Raw genomic sequence first — 13749 nt, 5'->3', positions numbered from 1 at the left:
CAGGATTGAGAGTTAGCTCGGGCAGTGTTTTTCAAACTTATTTGCCTGGGACACATATTTAGCAACCGGCCATCCTTCGGGATTCACGCCGGCCAGCGTTCGTGACCCACACTGCCCAAACTTCACGACCCACCATTTCCGCTTACCTTTAATGTGACAGGTGAGCCTGCTTGATCCTCACAATCTCACTTGCTTTCAATGTCACATTTCTACTAAGGAGTTCAGCTGATGATTTAAGATCTCATTGCATCCGTTGAAAAAGATCAAGAGGTTTGTCCTCGAACTCGCCATGCTTAGTCTTCAAATGCCTTTGAAGATTTCAGGGTTTTTATCTTTCATTTGCCAGTACTTCCCTCCATGTAACACACATGAACTTTGCATCCTGATTTGCAGTGGCACAATTAATAAACCCAAACCTTATATTGTTCCTGTTTTCAGCTTCTTCTTCTTCGAGGGTTGTTCACCAGACGCCCTGGAGCTCACACCAGCACTGCTGGCAGCTATAAAATGCAGGAATCTCTCTCACACCCAGAAAACGTGATGTCAGTGTATGGGGCACGTGACCTGCTCTCTGTCGCCGCTCCAGGCAGGAAGACTGTATCGATTTAAAAACAAAAAATCTGCTCCTGGGAAAGCATGCTGATGTCAGGAGGAGGCGGTCTGCCTCTCTGGGCTCCGGCCCTGCACACTGCTGAGGGGGCATGCATGGGTGGAATGGCCGTCATTCTGAAAGCTGGGCATGGCCGTTTGGCACTACTTCCCGCGATCAGGAACGCCGTGACCAATGGCCGCACGACTCTTGCAACACACGCCCGCGACCCACCGCAGGTCGGGACCCTGACTTTGAAAATGACTGAGCTAGGGTGATGTTGTGCGCACACCAACATAACATTTCCTATCACAAAGCACCCATCCTGGGGTGACTAAAATGTAACAATACATACATGAAAAAAACCTCACATATTGACATTCAATCATAATTGAAATAGCATGCACCTGTACATTCTGTATCTATGGGAGAGGGGATTGCACAATACATAAACAGTCATATAATTAATGCATAGAATTTAAAATATATTTGAAGACCACAATGTGAGACCAACTCACTGGTGATGGAGATAGGTTGCAACATAAGCAGACAATGTTATGAAGCAATGCTGAATATTATTGGTTTAAGCTGAATGAGCAACTGGGAAGTTATGGAATTGAATGTTAGCTCAGACATAGCTATGTCAGCCATGCGGTCAAACAGCACCAGCAATATCAAGGATAATGACAGAGAGATGAACCAGGGCCTCAATATGAAAGCTGACCCAAATTTCCCCCTGATATAACTGAGGGGTCGCATGAAAAATGAATAGAGGAAGTGGCTAAGTATGGAATTCCGAACGAATTGTGTAAGTGCAGGAAGAGAAATTAATGGATACGAGATAGTGATATTTTGAGATAAGTAATAGAACATAGAACAGTAAAAGCATGATAGGCAGGAGTCATGTAGGTGTATCATAGGGGAGAGGCACTGAGGAAGGACAGGGTAATTGTGTCACAAGTTGCAAAACATGAGGAGGTACAGATGACACTTCAAAAAAACGTGAAGATACGTAAGACTATAATACTATTCCACCATTTGAGCCTGTTCCACCATTCCATATGATATGGCTGATCATTACACCATATTAAACACAGCAGGGAGTAATCCAACTGAAACTTCTATTGTTTACAGAGATTAAGCATCAGATGAATAGAATCTTTTATATTACTTGAAATTGAGCAACATTTGCAACTTTTGGTCTAAAAGTTCCTTTTTTAAAGAGCACAAAAGAGTACTTAAAGCAGGTATTTGTGAATCCAACTGAGAGACTGCAAACAGTTCCTTTCAAACAGAAACTAGCAGATTGAAAGCATCTGCAGTAGTTTTACTATCTAGTCTTTAAACAATAATGACTTCTTAAAAGATGACAATTTGCCACATATATAAATCTGTATTCCAGTTTCTCACTGATAGAAATAAATAAATCTTTCAAATTTTATCTGTTTAAATTTGGATCTGTCTCTATCAGATTACTGAAATGAATCACTAAGCTAATTCCAAAGAAATCAATCCATAAGGCCATGAAAACATGAGTTTCAACTATGGGCTTGATTTTAGTAAAAATGCTACATAAAAAAGACAACAGACTAGCAAGTCTATTTCCACTTCTGTGATGTTGGTTGATTTGTGCTGCTGAAACCTTAATTCACAGCCCTGCTGCCCGTCCCGTAACTCACACCAAATTCCATTCACCTACCAACCAACCCTGTCTTCACAGATCTACTTTGCCTCCTGTTCAAGCAACGCTTTGATTTTTAAATTTGTATCCTTGCTTTCAAATCCCTACATGGCCTCATCCCTCCTCATTTTCTTCAGCCCCACAAACACCTGAGATGTCTATACTCCTTTAATTCTGGCCTCCAGGACATCCCTGATTTTAATCGCTCCATCATTTTCGGTAGTGCTTTCAGTTGTCTGGACCCTAAGCTTTGGAATACCTCCCTTCCACCTTCTCTGCCTCTTTACCTCACTTTCATTCTTTAAGAGTCTCCTTAAAATCTTCCACATTGACCAAGCTTTTTGTTATTTGGCCGAACATCTGGTAAGGCCAGCATATATTGCCCAACCCTAATTTCCTTTGATAAGGTGGCGGTGAGTCACCTTCTTAAACCTCTGCACTGGGTCTGATGTATATTGCTTTTCATCATCCTACCTACCAAATGTATAAATTCACACTTCTCTGCATTAAATTTCAACACCCTGTCTAAGTCCTCTTGGAAGTTTATCACCAGTTCATGATATTTCAAAATGTTGCATTATCTGCAGTTATGCCTGGCACAGCACAGTCTAGGTCATTAATATAGATGAAGAAAAGTAGTGATCCAAATACTGAGCCCTGGGGATCTTCCACCAGTTCAAAAAAACGATTGTCATTATTACTCTCTGGTTTCTGTCGCTCAGTCAACTTCGTAAACCATGCTGCCACAGTTTCTTTTATTCATGGGCTTCAACTTTGTTGACAAGCCTGTTATGTGTCACTTTATCAAATGCCTTTTGGAAGTTCACGTATTGTTGTTAATGCCTAGTTCATAATTCATGTTTTAGAATATAACTTATCGTTTTAGGAATATAACATTTAGGTTGGAGGTTAAAGAGTTAAATTTAATACAAATGGAAATCCCTGATGGAGAAACTGGTAATAATCCTGAAGTGGATGCAATTCAAACAATTTGGAATTGAATTACAGTTAAAAACTACTCTATGTTTATCTTGCAAGGACAGTGAGAGTCATAAAACAACAGGTGGAGAAACTTAAACAATGGATGACTTATCTTTGGGTCTTCTGGTTGAAACTTGGCATCTGCAATAATTTCAGTAAGGGCAGTTGAGAAAGACATTTTGTTTTGGGAGTTAAAGCTAAATTGATTTAAAAGAATTTGGTTAAACGTGAAGGGTTGTAAAATCAATTTCTTCCTTCAGATCAAAGTAGGAATTTTAAAGAGGGATATTTAACCAAAAAGGGTTTGTTTGAGGACATCTCCAAGCATGCCATGTTGACATGGAAATGAGTGGAGCTTTGGGAGATTACCTGGTTTCAATTTATCTGAATGTTTGCAGATGATTTTAGCTGCATCTTGGATTTTGGTGCAGTTCACTGAGAGAAGATAGCTAAAATAAATGAGTTAGTTAGACCTACATTGTAAGCACAGAAAAAGCTAACTTCATCATTTGCCATTTGGAATGCGGGTCGGACTTCATCTCAACTTGGATTTCACGAGGGAAAAGAAACTTAAAGATTAATTTTTTTAAAATGTAGAGTACCTAATTATTTTTTTTCCAATTAACGGGTAATTTAGTGTGGCCAATCCACCTACCCTGCACATCTTTTGAGTTATGGGGGTGAGCCCCACGCAGACACATGGAGAATGTGTAAACTCCAGACAGATAATGACCCAGGGCCAGGATTGAACCCAGGTCCTCAACGCCATCAGGCAGCAGTGCTAACCACTGCCCCACCATGCCCAAAGGTTGCTAATTTGAAGCGAGTGGAAAAATAAATAAATAAATAATCTTTATTGTCACAAGTAGGCTTACATTAACACTGCAATGAAGTTACTGTGAAAAGCCCCTAGTCGCCACATTCCGGCGCCTGTTCAGGTACACAGAGGGGGAATTCAGAATTCTCAGCTGGAACGGGAATTGAACCCGTGCTGCTGGCCTTGTTCTGCATCACAGACCAGCTGTCTAGCCCACTAAGCTAATCCAGCCCTCCATCTACATGTGGTAAAAGCAACCAGCAGATTAGTTTAGAAGCATTAAGAAGACAGGGGGCGGGATTCTGTGATCTTGACGACATCAACACAGCCTCTGGATCAGCAATTTTGCCCTACAGGTGGCCAGTACGGCACTGGAGCGGTTCACGCCGCTCCAGCTGCTGATCCCGGCGTCAACTGGGCGCCGTGGGATCCGCGCATGCACAGTGACACCGGCGCCAACATGCGCATACGCAGTGGCTTCCTTCAACGTGTCGGCCCCGAAGCAAAATGACGCAGGCCTACAGGGGCTGGCGCGGAGGAAAGGAGGCCCCCAGCCAGAGAGGCCGGCCCGCCAATCGGTGGGCCCCGATCGCGGGCCAGGCCTCATCGGAGCCGCCCCCCCCCCCCCCCCCCGGGTCAGACCCCACCTCCCCCACACAGGCCAACCCCCGACCCTTCCATGCTGAGTTCCCGTTGGCTGAGAGCAGATGTGGACGGCGCCGGGGGGCCGGGCCGGGCCGAGAATCGGTGGACCGGCCGCGTAGAGCGACCCCCGACCGGCACCACGCCGGCGCCAATGGTGCTGATTCTCAGCTCTGCGGAGAATGGCGTGCCGGCATTGGGACGGCATGGCGCGAATTGCGCCGGTCGCGGTGATTCTCCGGCTCGGCCTCGGGTTGAGAGAATCCCGCCCAGGATATTGAAGCAGCCATGATTAAGCTGCGGTAAATGAAAGTCTTACCTCCGAGAGTAGCAGCAACTGTGGAGAATTGAAGTAGTTTCTAGAGGGCTGTAGCATACATTCCTAGGGAAGTAAATAACTTTAAGAGTGATGGGTCTTCTAGGGAAGGGGCTTTGGAGAGTAAGGAGCAAAACTGAGTGCATAACATACATATTTACACACCACATTGTTAAGTTAATAATGCTGGTTTTGTTTGTCTTTTGTATGCAATAAAATTTGTTTTTGTTTAAAATCGTGAAATCTTGTGGAATATTCTATCGGTAAAAATGCTGTGTTTGGATTTCTTTTAAATGCAGGCCTTACCACTGGTGCTCACATCCCATGAAATAATAAATAAATAACACAATAATTGTTAATGGTCCCTAACAAGATACAAATAGTATACCACATCAATCATATTACCCATATCAACCCTTCAGATGGTTACTCTTATCTTATGATTTGTTCTGATGGCAATGATTTCTTCCTGGTTTGTTCCCAGATTTATTTGTAATTCATTCATGTGCTGTGGGTGTAGCTGGCTAGGCCAGCATGTATTGCCAATCCCAAATTATAGGAGAAGCTTTCAACCTTCATCGAAGCAGCTTCCACTTCCACCTCAGTAATCGAGATGCTTCAGCACCAAGGTCTATCTCACACACATACTCCTGCCACACTTTATGCAATACCACTGCAAGTTATTCACACTAGCTTCATTGCAAGACAAGTGTGGGTGAGGAAGACCATTTGCCAGATCTTAGTTTCTCCAGCTAAAACCACTAAAGAGCTGATGGCTTTCCCAATTTCCAATATGCCGTCAAATACATGGCCAGAAAGTATATGCGAAGAATTTAATCGAATGAAGAAATTTAACAAGATGACCCCCTACATGCCCATTGTCTGTGCCTGTGCCATGGTAACCATGGCCCCAATTGTTTCAGCAATGGACAAATGCAGTATACAGGTAAAATCTGCAATCCATTAGTGCTTTGGCAATTCCTAGTTCAATTTCTTCTCAAGTATTATGTTGTACCTGGTCATGGCATTTAAGCATAGAAGGTAGTGTCCATACAATTATTAACCTAATTTTCTCATATATCATGCTTTGTCCATTATTTAAGGAAACAAGTTATTCCTTGTCTTAAAACAGTAGCCAGAGGAATGGCACATAATCTCATAATATCCACCGATATCACTAATTTCTATGCTGTTGTAATTTAGAACCCTGACAAAATATTTCATGTTGTTCGAGAAATAAAATCATACATGCCATTCAAAATAATTCTCTAAAAGGATAACAATTTTATGAAGAAACAGTAACTAATCAACTACTAAAGTTACCCAGTAGCTCTACAATCAAAAAAGACCAATGTTTTGCATATTTTGTACATTTAATAACAACAGGCAATTTATGTAATTTGCCAAGCATAGTCTGCAATTACTTTTCTGTGCTAAAAGGAACTGGCAGTTAGGATCTTCTATCAATTAATAACGAGGATAAGCGGATGGAGGCAGCTTCATGTAGGAGCACCAGTCTGGAGGCGTTGATAACGGCACCTCTGCCGTTCCCGCCGGTGAGTTACTCCACCAGCCCCGTGGTGGTGGCGGCCTTGAGGATCTGGGGTCAGTGGAGGAGGTACGTTGGAGAAGTGGGAGCATCGGTTTGGTCCCCAATATGTGACAATCACCGGTTTGCCCCGGGGAGCTTGGATGGGGGGTTTCAAGTATGGCGAAGGGCAGGAATTGAGAGGATGGGGGACCTGATCTTAGAGGGGAGCTTCCCTAGCTTGAGGGCACTGGAGGAGAAGTTTGTGTTGGCAAGGGGGAACGAATTTAGATATTTACAGGTGCGGGACTTTCTGCGCAGGCAGGTATCATCCTTCCCACTCCTGCCACTAAGAGGGATCCAGGATAGGGTAGTGTCTGGGGATGGGTGGGGGTGGAGGAGATGCAGACGGAGGAGCTGAAGCGTAAGTGGGAGGAGGAGCTTGGTGGTGAGATGGAGGATGGCGTATGGGCGGATGCATTGAGCAGAGTCAACGCGACTGCAACATGCGCCAGGCTCAGCTTGATCCAATTCAAGGTGGTCCTCCGGAACCACATGACAGTGGCCCGGATGAGTAGATTTTGTGGGGTAGAGGACAGGTGTGCAAAATGTGCGGGAGGACCAACGAACCGTGTTCACATGTTCTGGGCACGTCCAAAATTTAGGGGATATTGGCAGGGGTTTGCGGACGTCATGTCCAGAGTTTTGAAAACAAGGGTGGCAATGAGTACAGAGGTGGCGATTTTTGGGGTGTCGGAAGACCCGGTAATCCAGGAGGAGAAAGAGGCAGATGTTCTGGCCTTTGCTTCCCTGGTAGCCCGGAGACGGATACTGCCAGCTTGGAGGGACTCAAAGTCCCCGAAGTCGAAGACCTGGCTGACTGACATGTCAAGCTTTCTCGGCCTAGAGAAGATTAAGTTCGCCTGAGAGGGTCACTGTTAGGGTTCGCCCGGAGGTGACAACCATTCATCTTCTTCGCACAGAATTAATCGTCAGCAGGGGCGGGGGGAGGTTTAGGGTAGTGTAGAATAGGGGGTCAATTAGGCGGGTCTTGGCGGGATTGCACTATTTTCTTGTTCTTTGTACATTGTTTTTATACTGTTGTTGTTTGTGATGCCAAAAATACCTCATTAAAATTGTTTATTAAAAAAAAATGAATAACGAGAATAACTGCTGTCTCACACAGAGCTTGCATTCTGATTAGACTTATCTGCTACAAATCACAATGTAAAACAAATTAAAAAGGTCTCTGGTTTCCACTAATAAGGGGTGAATAATCTGTTCAAGACAGAGACATGCGCTTAGAAACAGCTGATTCTATGTTCATGTAGCAGATGAAATCTTTATCACATGATGAATCCGATTAACATGCAATAATAAATATACAGTTTTTAAAAAGATGCCACCTCTTCCGATCACCCCTCATGCAAGCTCTAAGGCTCTTTTTACAGATTAAGGCCGGGTTGGTGTTCAAGAAGGCCGGACTCCAGTGCAGCAAAAAAAAAAAGTACTTTTATATGAAAGCTAATAACTCAACAGTCACCAGTTTAATTTCATTCAGCAAGATTGGATTCTAAAAATGCATTAACACCCTTGCATAAAAAAACAGCTTATCTGTTTTGGTCAGAACTGAGAATTCCTATATAATACAAATTTCAACCAAAACTTATTTATTTCCTCCCAATGAAGTTAAGTTTACTTTGGATACTATTTCATGTGCTATTTGACAATATTATTCAATGTAAAAAATGGGGTAAAACAAGCAATCTCCGTGCACCAAGTGACAACTCGCAATCAAAACAGAGCACAAGTCAGAGAATCAGGCTATAAACAGTTCATCTTTCTTTTTATAAATACTTTATTGAAAATTTTTGGTCAACCAACACAGTACATTGTGCATCCTTTACACAATATTATAACAACACAAATAACAATGACCTATTTTATGAACAAAAAATGAATAAATAATAAATAACAAAAATGAAAACTAACCCTAATTGGCAACTGCCTTATCCCAAGTAACACTCTCCAAAAATATAATTTAACAGTCCAATATATAATTATCTGTAGCAACGACCTATACATATTATACAGTATATATTAACAACCCTGAGAGTCCTTCTGGTTCCTCCCCCCCCCCCATCCCCCCCCCCCCCCCCCCCCCCCCCCCCCCGATCCTGGGCTGCTGCTGCTGCCTTCTTTTTTCCATTCCATCTATCTTTCTGCGAGGTATTCGACGAACGGTTGCCACCGCCTGGTGAACCCTTGAGCCGACCCCCTTAGGACGAACTTAATCCGCTCTAGCTTTATAAACCCTGCCATGTCATTTATCCAGGTCTCCACCCCCGGGGGCTTGGCTTCTTTCCACATTAACAATATCCTGCGCCGGGCTACTAGGGACGCAAAGGCCAAAACATCGGCCTCTCTCGCCTCCTGCACTTCTGGCTCTTGTGCAACCCCAAATACAGCCAACCCCCAGCTTGGTTCGACCCGGACCCCCACTACATTTGAAAGCACCTTTGTCACCCCCATCCAAAACCCCTGTAGTGCCGGGCATGACCAAAACATATGGGTATGATTCGCTGGGCTTCTTGAGCACCTCGCACACCTATCCTCCACCCCAAAAAATTTTCTGAGCCGTGCTCCAGTCATATGCGCCCTGTGTAATACCTTAAACTGAATCAGGCTTAGCCTGGCACACGAGGACGACGAGTTTACCCTGCTTAGGGCATCTGCCCACAGCCCCTCCTCGATCTCCTCCCCCAGCTCTTCTTCCCATTTCCCTTTTAGTTCATCTACCATAGTCTCCCCTTCGTCCCTCATTTCCCTATATATATCTGACACCTTACCATCCCCCACCCATGTCTTTGAGATCACTCTGTCCTGCACCTCTTCTGTCGGGAGCTGCGGGAATTCCCTCACCTGTTGCCTCGCAAAAGCCCTCAGTTGCATATACCTGAATGCATTCCCTTGGGGCAACCCATATTTCTCGGTCAGCGCTCCCAGACTCGCGAACTTCCCATCCACAAACAGATCTTTCAGTTGCGTTATTCCTGCTCTTTGCCACATTCCATATCCCCCATCCATTCCCCCCGGGGCAAACCTATGGTTGTTTCTTATCGGGGACCCCCCCAAGGCTCCAGTCTTTCCCCTATGCCATCGCCACTGTCCCCAAATCTTCAGTGTAGCCACCAGCACCGGGCTTGTGGTGTAGTTCCTCGGTGAGAACGGCAATGGGGCTGTCACCATAGCCTGTAGGCTAGTCCCCCTACAGGACGCCCTCTCTAATCTCTTCCACGCCGCTCCCTCCTCCTCTCCCATCCACTTACTCACCATTGAAATATTAGCGGCCCAATAATACTCACTTAGGCTCGGTAGTGCCAGCCCCACCATCCCTGCTACGCTGTAAGAATCCCTTCCTCACTCTCGGGGTCTTCCCGGCCCACACAAAACCCATGATGCTCTTTTCAATCCTTTTAAAAAAAGCCTTCGTGATCACCACCGGGAGGCACTGAAACATAAAGAGGAATCTCGGGAGGACCACCATCTTAACCGCCTGCACCCTCCCTGCCAGTGACAGGGATACCATATCCCATCTCTTGAAATCCTCCTCCATCTGTTCCACCAACCGCGTTAAATTTAACCTATGCAATGTGCCCCAATTCTTGGCTATCTGGATCCCCAGGTAACGAAAGTCCCTTGTTACCTTCCTCAACGGTAGGTCCTCTATTTCTCTACTCTGCTCCTCTGGATGCACCACAAACAACTCACTTTTCCCCATGTTCAATTTATACCCTGAAAAATCCCCAAACTCCCCAAGTATCCGCATTATTTCTGGCATCCCCTCCGCCGGGTCTGCCACGTATAGTAGCAAATCGTCCGCATACAAAGATACCCGGTGTTCTTCTCCTCTAAGTGCTCCCCTCCACTTCTTGGAACCCCTCAACGCTATCGCCAGGGGCTCAATCGCCAGTGCAAACAATAATGGGGACAGAGGGCATCCCTGCCTTGTCCCTCTATGGAGCCGAAAATATGCAGATCCCCGTCCATTCGTGACCACGCTCGCCATCGGGGCCCTATACAACAGCTGCACCCATCTAACATACCCCTCTCCAAAACCAAATCTCCTCAACACCTCCCACAAATAATCCCACTCCACTCTATCAAATGCTTTCTCGGCATCCATCGCCACTACTATCTCCGTTTCCCCCTCTGGTGGGGCCATCATCATTACCCCTAACAGCCTCCGTATATTCGTGTTCAGCTGTCTCCCCTTCACAAACCCAGTTTGGTCCCCGTGGACCACCCCTGGGACACATTCCTCTATTCTCATTGCCATTACCTTGGCCAGGATCTTGGCATCTACATTTAGGAGGGAAATAGGTCTATAGGACCCGCATTGTAGTGGGTCCTTTTCCTTCTTTAAGAGAAGCGATATCGTTGCTTCAGACATAGTCGGGGGCAGTTGTTCCCTTTCCTTTGCCTCATTAAAGGTCCTCGTCAATACCGGGGCGAGCAAGTCCACATATTTTCTATAGAATTCGACTGGGAATCCATCCGGTCCCGGGGCCTTTCCCGCCTGCATGCTCCTAATTCCTTTCACCACTTCTTCTACCTCGATCTGTGCTCCCAGTCCCACCCTTTCCTGCTCTTCCACCTTGGGAAATTCCAGCCGATCCAAGAAGCCCATCATTCTCTCCCTCCCATCCGGGGGTTGAGCTTCATATAATTTTTTATAAAATGTCTTGAACACTCCATTCACTCTCTCCGCTCCCTGCTCCATCTCTCCTTCCTCATCCCTCACTCCCCCTATTTCCCTCGCTGCTCCCCTTTTCCTCAATTGGTGTGCCAGCAACCTGCTCGCCTTCTCCCCATATTCGTACTGTACACCCTGTGCCTTCCTCCATTGTGCCTCTGCAGTGCCCGTAGTCAGCAAGTCAAATTCTACATGTAGCCTTAGCCTTTCCCTGTACAGTCCCTCCTCCGGTGCTTCCGCATATTGTCTGTCCACCCTCAAAAGTTCTTGCAGCAACCGCTCCCGTTCCTTACTCTCCTGATTCCCTTTATGTGCCCTTATTGATATCAGCTCCCCTCTAACCACCGCCTTCAACGCCTCCCAGACCACTCCCACCTGGACCTCCCCATTATCATTGAGTTCCAAGTACTTTTCAATGCACCCCCTCACCCTTAGACACACCCCCTCATCTGCCATTAGTCCCATGTCCATTCTCCAGGGTGGGCGCCCTCCTGTTTCCTCCCCTATCTCCAAGTCTACCCAGTGTGGAGCGTGATCCGAAATGGCTATAGCCGTATACTCCGTTCCCCTCACCTTCGGGATCAACGCCCTTCCCAGCACAAAAAAGTCTATTCGCGAGTAGACTATATGGACATAGGAGAAAAACGAGAACTCCTTACTCCTAGGTCTGCTAAATCTCCACGGGTCTACACCTCCCATCTGCTCCATAAAATCTTTAAGTACCTTGGCTGCTGCCGGCCTCCTTTCAGTCCTGGACTTCGACCTATCCAGCCCTGGTTCCAACACCGTATTAAAATCTCCCCCCATTATCAGCTTTCCCATCTCTAGGTCCGGAATGCGTCCTAGCATCTGCCTCATAAAATTGGCATCATCCCAGTTCGGGGCATATACGTTTACCAAAACCACCGTCTCCCCCTGTAGTTTGCCACTCACCATCACGTATCTGCCCCCGTTATCCGCCACTATAGTCTTTGCCTCGAACATTACCCGCTTCCCCACTAATATAGCCACCCCCCTGTTTTTCGCATCTAGCCCCGAATGGAACACCTGCCCCACCCATCCTTTGCGTAGCCTAACCTGGTCTATCAGTTTCAGGTGCGTTTCCTGTAACATAACCACATCTGCCTTAAGTTTCTTAAGGTGTGCAAGTACCCATGCCCTCTTTATCGGCCCGTTCAGCCCTCTCACGTTCCACGTGATCAGCCGGGTTGGGGGGCTTCCTACCCCCCCCCCCCACCCCCCCCCTTGTCGATTAGCCATCCCCTTTTTCCCAGCTCCTCACCCGGTTCCCACGCAGCTGTATCTCCCCCAGGCGGTGCCCCCCGCCCATCCCCTCCCACACCAGCTCCCCCCTCTCCCCAGCAGCAGTAACCCAGCAATTCCCCCCTCCCACCCCCCCCGCTAGATCCGCCGCTAGCGTAATTACTCCCCCCATGTTGCTCCCAGAAGTCAGCAAACTCTGGCCGACCTCGGCTTCCCCCCGTGACCTCGGCTCGCACCGTGCGACGCAACCTCCTTCCTGCTTCTCTATTCCCGCCATGATTATCATAGCGCGGGAACCAAGCCTGCGCTTCTCCCTTGGCCCCGCCCCCAATGGCCAACGCCCCATCTCCTCCACCTCCCCTCCTCCCCCCATCACCACCTGTGGAAGAGAGAAAAGTTACCACATCGCAGGATTAGTACATAAAACTCCTCTTTCCCCCCTTTTTAACCCCCCTCTTCGCCCCCCACATTCGCCCCACCACTTTGTTCAAACGTTCTTTTTAATAACCCGCTCATTCCAGTTTTTCTTCCACAATAAAAGTCCACGCTTCATGCGCCGTCTCAAAGTAGTGGTGCCTCCCTCGATATGTGACCCACAGTCTTGCCGGTTGCAGCATTCCAAATTTTATCTTCTTTTTATGAAGCACCGCCTTGTCCCGATTAAAGCTCGCCCTCCTTCTCGCCACCTCCGCACTCCAGTCTTGATAAATGCGGATCACCGCGTTCTCCCATTTACTGCTCCGAGTTTTCTTTGCCCATCTAAGGACCATTTCTCTAGCCTTAAAACGGAGGAATCTCACCACTATGGCTCTGGGAATTTCTCCTGCTCTCGGTCCTCGCGCCATCACTCGGTATGCTCCCTCCACCTCCAACGGACTCGCCGGGGCCTCCGCTCCCATTAACGAGTGCAGCATCGTGCTCACATATGCCCCGACGTCCGCTCCCTCCGCACCTTCAGGAAGACCAAGAATCCTCAGGTTGTTCCTCCTTGCGTTGTTCTCCAGTGCCTCCAACCTTTCCACACATCGTTTCTGATGTGCCTCATGCGTCTCCGTCTTCACCACCAGGCCCTGTATGTCGTCCTCATTCTCGGCTGCCTTTGCCTTCACGACCCGAAGCTCCCGCTCCTGGGTCTTTTGTTCCTCCTTTAGCCCTTCGATCGCCTGTAGTATCGGG

The 13749-nt window shown here is 46.9% G+C and overlaps 1 long non-coding RNA gene across 1 annotated transcript in view; it reads left to right on the top strand.

Annotated features, from left to right (window-relative positions):
- The window catches only part of LOC140386979 (uncharacterized), a 126167-nt gene extending 123954 nt beyond the window's left edge, over positions 1-2213 (top strand). Inside the window, exon 6 of the long non-coding RNA XR_011933719.1 lies at positions 439-2213. This is a non-coding gene — a long non-coding RNA (uncharacterized lncRNA). The remainder of the gene's footprint in view (positions 1-438) is intronic.
- Positions 2214-13749: the final 11536 nt, after the last annotated feature.

Source organism: Scyliorhinus torazame, chromosome 12 (genome assembly GCF_047496885.1).
Source record: "Scyliorhinus torazame isolate Kashiwa2021f chromosome 12, sScyTor2.1, whole genome shotgun sequence".
Classification (NCBI taxonomy): domain Eukaryota; kingdom Metazoa; phylum Chordata; class Chondrichthyes; order Carcharhiniformes; family Scyliorhinidae; genus Scyliorhinus; species Scyliorhinus torazame.
The sequence above is the reverse complement of the archived record's forward strand: the minus strand, read 5'-3'. Positions and strand labels throughout refer to the sequence as shown.